The sequence below is a fragment of the Empidonax traillii genome, unplaced genomic scaffold, assembly GCF_003031625.1.
Source record: "Empidonax traillii isolate 1590-97213 ecotype Southwest subspecies unplaced genomic scaffold, ASM303162v1 scaffold1317:size131493, whole genome shotgun sequence".
Lineage (NCBI taxonomy): Eukaryota > Metazoa > Chordata > Aves > Passeriformes > Tyrannidae > Empidonax > Empidonax traillii.
Genome location: NW_020956510.1, coordinates 80,657 through 87,707, shown reverse-complemented (window position 1 = coordinate 87,707; position 7,051 = coordinate 80,657).

Genomic DNA, 7,051 nt, shown 5'->3' with positions numbered 1-7,051 from the left:
AAGGTCTCAGAGTCCCCCACCAGCTTTTTAAACAATCCCAGTGAGACTCACAGGTGGATGCAGAGATGAGATCCAAGATGCAGAAAATTCTGGGAAGCACAGGTCGTGCAGTCAAACCCAGTTTTCTCTTCCTGGAGCTCCAGAGAACTTTGCTGGATGCTGGATGGTGCTGGAAGCAGAACCATTGAAGGGGTGGCCCAGGTGGATCCCATCCCAGCAATGCCACGGGAGATTTCTCTCCCCAGAGGTAATTGGTCCTAATTAGGGTAAGTCCTACTCTCTCAACACTGACACGGAGGGACAGCTCATCAGCCCAGTCATTATGGGCTGTTCATCAGGCAGAACAGGTTCACAGCAAGAGGGAAGTCGATTTTCAAGGCAGAAGTAGAAAAATCAGAGAAAAGGGAGTAAAGGTGGAGAAACAAACGTGTGGAGCGCTTTAGGTTTGCGTACCTGAGTCAAGGCACCAGTACCAGGGAGGGAAGAGGACTCAGGAGCCCTGATGTGACCTGGGATGGATCCTGAGCACGACCCAGGAAGCAGGGAACGACTGGCAGAAACCTGCCAGGCTGGAGCAGGGAATGCTGGAGCTGGGAGAAAGGGAAGCAGATAAATTTGTGTTTCCTGCCTCCTGCATCACTCCTGCTTTAGGATGCTCCAATGCCACACGCCCTTTGGAATGCAGAGACGCTGCATTCACCTTCAGCAGAGCCCACCACGTTTCCAGAGGCTCAGGAGAGCCGTCCCAGCCAGCCAGTGATGCAATAACCACACCAAAATGTATTTTCAGAAAGATAAGGCCCTCAGCTAAACCAGGGGCCACCAGGGGATCTCTCTGCAGAAAGCTTCACTTATTACTTTCTTAAAACCCCTTATTACATTTCCAGCTCTATAAAAGCTGAGTAATTACTGCCTGCAATTACCTCTCGGCGCCAACTTGATTAATGTCCTTTGCAGCGATTGCTTTTTGAACTGTTGGAGAGAAAAAGATGATCTGGGTCAGCTCTAGAAAGGACTTTTTCAATGCCTTGTTAGGCTGAAGAGGAGGGACTTGTGTTTTGAGGGGCAGGGGCATCACCTGAGCGCCCTGAGAGGTGGGATGAGGGGGCTGGTGGGAGCCAGAGTGGCTCGTTTTGGATCAGCCATTCCAAGTGGTTGGTTCTCCCTTTTCCCTGCACATTCCCCCCAGCTCTGGGAGTGGAGAGCTGGCACTAAGTGGGGAGGATCAATGGTTGTCTGTTCTGGCTTTAATAATTAAAGCTATTGAGCCATAATGTCTTGGATCAACAAACAGGGCTCACAGGTCACCCTCGCCGGCCCTTGTAAATTGATTATTTTCCTACAGACAATATGGGGGTCAGGGGGTTTGCCTGACCTGCTCTCTCAGGTCCTGGTATAAATAACCACTGATTGGGACCATCTGGCCACGTTTTTTGGCTCAGGCCATTCATTATTCCCAGCATGAAAACACTTTTCTCCCGCAGCAGAAGTGAGTGGTGTGTTGGCACCGAGCTCTCATCCCCCTGGAGCGGGATCCTGCCCCATGGAATGGGACAGCAGGTGGGATTTGCTGCTGGTGGAGTTCTCCAGATCTTGGGATCTGCTATCTCAGTGTAATCCTGAGTTCTCTCCTTTTGCCCAAGTCATTTTGGGACCTTTTGCTGTGAGCAGGTGGGAAAATGCTCCAGGAAACTTTATCTCCTGCTTCAGCAGCCAGTGTTGACACTGAGGCCAAACAGGGGAATTTGTTGAATTGTCAGGGAATGATCTGGGGGTGGATAAGGCCCAGAATCCAGGCTGAGTTTTCCCCTCACACAACAATCATCCTTCTTCCTTATAAAATCAGCCAAGCACTTATCTGGAGTCCCTGACTTTTTCTGGGGACCCATCCCTTCTCCAAAGGTTTCCACACTGCAGGGCCTCACACAGCTCAGCTACACTTGGGTTATCTCCGTAATGACCCCCACTGTTCCCTGCCAGCTGATTTTTGGAGCACAGATTTTTCCAAGGAGCCAAGCTCCCCCGCTCCTGTTTTAACCCACAAAGCCAATTAGCCACCAGCACTAATTAGGGGGATCCTGTGAGCTCAACATGCCAGCATTGCTGCCGTGTCTCAGGCAGGGTTTGCAACAGGCTCTGAGCATCCCACCGTGGGTGCTGCCCCACCCAAGACCTGCCTACACTAAAATAATCCCAGGATATTATTCCACGCTTGGGTTTCATTCTGTTATAATTTCACCTGTTTTTATAGTTTGATAGTCGGGTCTTGGTGTTTAACTCGGAGCTCTTGAGCTCTGACAATGTTCTCAACTCTTCCCTCAGGCCCCCAGGGCCCCTTTCCTGGGTCCCTCCTTCTCAGCCTCAATTTTCTCTCTTTGCCTTTGAAACCCAGATGAGTTTGGAACACTGGAATTTTATGGTGGGTTTTTGTTTGTTTGTGGGGTTTTTTTGTTTTGTTTTGTTGTTGTTTGTTTGTTTTTAATTTGTTTTGCTCATTCTGACATTTTGGGTGGGTTTGGCAACTCAAGGAGCTCCAGCATGGGCCTGAGAAAAATGCTTTCTCTCTCCTGAGCCCTCCCAGGGGTCGGTGTGGGTTCGGATGGTCCCCAGGAGGGAAGGGGTTGGAAGCGCCACTCTAATCCCTGGGAAACCACCCCAGGAATGAAAACTTCCTGTAGCAGGGGATAGCTGGACCTGTATTTCCAGAGGTGCTGCCAGTCCTCCTGCTCCACTTACTGAGCCTGCTGATCCTGGATGGCTCCAGGCCCTTTTTTGTATTCCCTGCTCTTCCTCAGCTCAGGGAGAGCTGAGCACCTTGGGGGCAGAACGGAAAGATTGAAGCCCAAACAAGGGAAAACCCTCTGGATTTTGCTGATGTCTGTTTCCAGCTGTGGTGGGTATAAAATGCTCACAGATATTCCAGCCCCTTCTCCCCTCCATGGCAGCAGGGGAGCATTATTTTTGCAGGAATACACTGAGGAACATCTCTACCCCCCGTGGCTCCTCCTGCCACCACATTCCAGCAACTTCTGGATCCGCTGAACTAAAAGCACTTCAGACAAATGGCTTCTTGCTGAGAAGCATTTTTCCAAAGGTTCCCGAATTTACTGAGCTTGCAGTGACTGCAGCCAGTGGCTGAGGCTGTGATGGAGCGATCAGGACGTTCCTAACCCAGGGCTGTGCACTTATTGCTTCTTCCCTTGGGAAAAACGAGCGTGTGTTTCATCCCCTCTGGTTCCCTGAGAAAAGCACACAACAACAAAGGCTGTTCACTCTCCTGCACTTCTCAACTCTTCTTCCCCTCCTGCCCAAATCCGTGGTCCATGGCTGGCTTGCATAAATAATCCCATGGGAATGGTCGTGGTGGGGCCAGTCTGCTCCCTGGAGTGCTGTCCCACGGTGAGCCAGGGGGGAATCTTGCAGCCAATAAGGGGAATTTCAGGAGGACACAGATGCAGCAGGAATATTTGTTCTTACACATACCCAGGTTCTGTTCCCCCAACAGCACAAGGATTGGAGAGAATCCAGAGGAGACCCCGGAGCTGCTCCCAGGGCTGGATCCCTCTGCTCTGTAGCCAGGCTGGGACAGCTGGGAATGTTCCTCTGGTGAAGAGAAGGATCCAGGGAGACCTGAGAGTCCCTGGCAGGGTCTGAAGGAGCTCCAGGAGAGCTGGAGAGGGACTGGGGACAAGGGATGGAGGGACAGGACACAGGGAATGGCTTCCCAGTGCCAGAGGGCAGGGACAGGTGGGATATTGGGAAGGAATTGCTGTCTGAGAGGATGAGGAGGGGCTGGACTGGATTTCCCAGAGAAGCTGTGGCTGCCCCTGGATCCCTGGGAGTGTCCCAGGCCAGGTTGGAGCAGCCTGGGAGAGTGGAAGGTGTTGAGGTTGGAACTGGCTGGTCTTTAAGGTCCCTTCCAACCCAAACTGTTCTGCAATTCAACACTAAAACTCAGAGGGACTCACAGCCTGACTGGCAAGTCCCATGCAGCGGTTATGGGATGTAAAAGTCTGCCTCCTGCATCCTGTTCCTCTGAGGGCAGGTGGAAATTTCAGGCGGTTTTAATACAAGCCCAGATTTTCTGTGCCCATCCAGGACAGCAGGAAAGGCTGCTGAATGCTGGGGGAGTGACACACACAGTGGGTTAACTGTTAATTGAGCCTGCCATGTTCCTCACTCCAAACAGCCTCAGCTTACAGAGCTGCACCAAGGAATCACAGGGATGGAAGAAGGTGGGAAAGGCTGGAGATCTTCTGGCATAGTCAGATCAAACCATAGGATCACAAAATCATGCTCTGGTTTGGGTTGGAAGGGTCATCAGAGCTCATCCAGGTCCAACCCCAACACTTTCCACTCTCCCAGGTTGCTCCAACCCGGCCTTGGACACTCCCAGGGATCCAGGGGCAGCCACAGCTTCTCTGGGAAATCCAGTCCAGCCCCTCCCCACCCTCCCAGCCAGCAATTCCTTCCCAATATCCCATCTAACCCTGCCCTCTTCTGTAATTTAAAGCCATTCCTTATGTCCTGTCTCTACTTGCCTTGTTAAAATTCCCTTTCCAGCTTCCTTGTAGGCCCAGGAAGTGTCAGAAGACCTGGGAAGGACAAATGAAAGCAGGATACAGGGGACACCATTTGAGTAGGACAATTCCTGGTGGGACAGGCTGTGATGGGACAGGGAGCAGCCACCAGCAGGCCCCTCTCAGTGGTGGCTCCTGCAGGACTCGCTGCATTAAGTCCCCCGCTGGTCTAAGCTGTGCGAGAAACGAGCCAAAGCCATCCCACCTTCACCTTCGGGTTCCACAGCTCCCATTTCAGCCTTCTCTGAGGTGTGTTTTATTATCCCTGCCTAATTGTGCTCCATAAATCTCCCCTGTGCTGTGGTTACAACGTGGCCTCTGCCCCGGTTGGGTTTGTAAATTAAACCAAAGCTGAGAGTCGGGAGCTCGGGCAGGAAGAGGACGTGACCCAAAACAGCAGCCACTTGTAAATGTGAGTTGTGCCACTGGAATTTTGACAGTGGCAGTGGTTTTTAGTGGAAGGGATTTAGGCAGAGGTAAAGATGAGGATCAGAGGAGACAATGGGAAGCGGGGGATGATTTAGGGAAGAACAGGGAATGGAGAGCAGCTGAAGGGTTTCAGTGACAAGCCTGGGTGTGACAGCACTCGTCGTGACAAATATTTAGCTGTGAGAGCTTCCTGATAGTTGTGCTGAGCTAATTTCTCCCCAGATCCCTGCAGCCTGGCACTCCTTGAAGTGGTTTTCCCCCCCAAACCCATAAAGGAAGCCGGGGAAAAACATGATATTACACTGCAGGACTTGCCTTTCCTGAAGGGGAGTCGTTAAAAAGCAGCCACGGCAATGCCATCGGGAAAGTAGAGACGGGAAGACCTTTGAGTTCATTTTCTCACATCCCATTTCATTTTAGAGACGTCCAGTAGATCACACTTCACTTTCTTGCTGAGCATTTAATGTCACCTGGGCAGCCTTCAAATGGGAACTGCAAAACCTCTGCTGCACCGCTGGGTACGCCCCCCACCCCCTGGGAAGTTTTTGACAGCCTGAATTCCTGCAATTCCAAGCAAATCTTGACCCGTCCTCTTCGTGTTTCAAAGGTCACCTGGAGCCCACGTTGTAAGGTTGTTATGATGAACAGCTTTTGCCCCGCTGACACCTCTTATCCCGCTGTCAGAGCTTTTGGTGGCTGAAAGATCAGGGAGGAAACGGCACAAAATCCCCTGTCCTGACGTGTCTCCAGCCCTGAAGTGGTGATGGAGCTGTGGGGGTTGGTCTGCGAGGATCTGCCTTCCTGATTCTGCCCTTCTTGCTGACAGCAACAGGAAAAATTAAAGGCATCTTGTCTTCAGCCTCATTCGGAGCCCACAGAGCAGCCCCGGGCAATAAAGCTGATTTAAGTCTGGTCCTGGGGATCTGGTGCTTCAGTTGGCTCTTTATCCCCGTCCTTTTGGAGTGCCTGGAGCTCCCTGAGCATCCTCACCCTGCCCACAGACACTTCCCACCACCAGATATTTGGGAATTATCACCCCTGCCCTCTCACAGCTTGGTTGCTGCTGAACAGTTCCCAATCAGAACTTTGAATCCAGGGATTTTAGAGTTGTCCAGACTGAGAGACAAGGGATTGACCTGCAGGGTTCATCTCACCCACCGAACTGGGATAATTCCAAGGTGATGGGAAGCAACATTTTTGGGCAAGGGGACAGTCAAGCCTTCTCCACCCCCTAAGCCATGTGCTGAGTCTGGGCACATGGAATCATGGAATCACTAAGGTTGGAAAAGACCTTTGGCACCACCAAAGGCAGCACGGAGCAAACATTCCCAAAAAAACCTCTCAGCACCATTGGTATAACCCACACTGAAGCAGCTGAGGCTGCTCTGGTGTTGTGGTATCAGGAGGCAGAAAGGATGAAGGGGTTTTTAGGACAGAAACTCCCCCCAAAGAAACTCTTTTCCTCACTGATGTTTTGCCATAGTGAAAACGCAGGACAAGAACACGCTGGTCAGACAGTGATCCATGTTGGCCACTGTCTCCAGTATCTGTGGTCAAACAGGGGCTCAGGTTTCTAACAGGCAGGTGGAAAGCCCTTTGAGAGGCACCTCTGCCTTCATTTGGGTCGGAAAAGCGCTCCCAGATCATCAAGCCCACCCTGTGCCCCATCCCCACCCTGTCCCCCAGCCCAGAGCACTGAGTGCCACGGCCAGGCCTGCCTGGGACACCTCCAGGCCTGGGCACTCCAAACCTCCCTGGGCATCCCTTTCCAATGTTTAAAACCCTTTCCATGAAGAAATTTCCTCCTGACCCTCCCCTCTGACCCTGCCACTCATTACCTGGGAGAAGATGCCGACCAGGCAACTGTTCCTTGGAATACCCTCTGACGTGGCTGTTGAGCTGCTGGTCGAGTACAGATCCTTCCAGTTCCTTCTCCTCTTGGCAGCAAAACTTCTGAGATTGTGAGGTAAAGAGGCCTTTGTTGTTACATGCTGGATTTCAGCATCCCTGGGTCAGTTTCTGCTGTAAAAAAAATGAAGTTT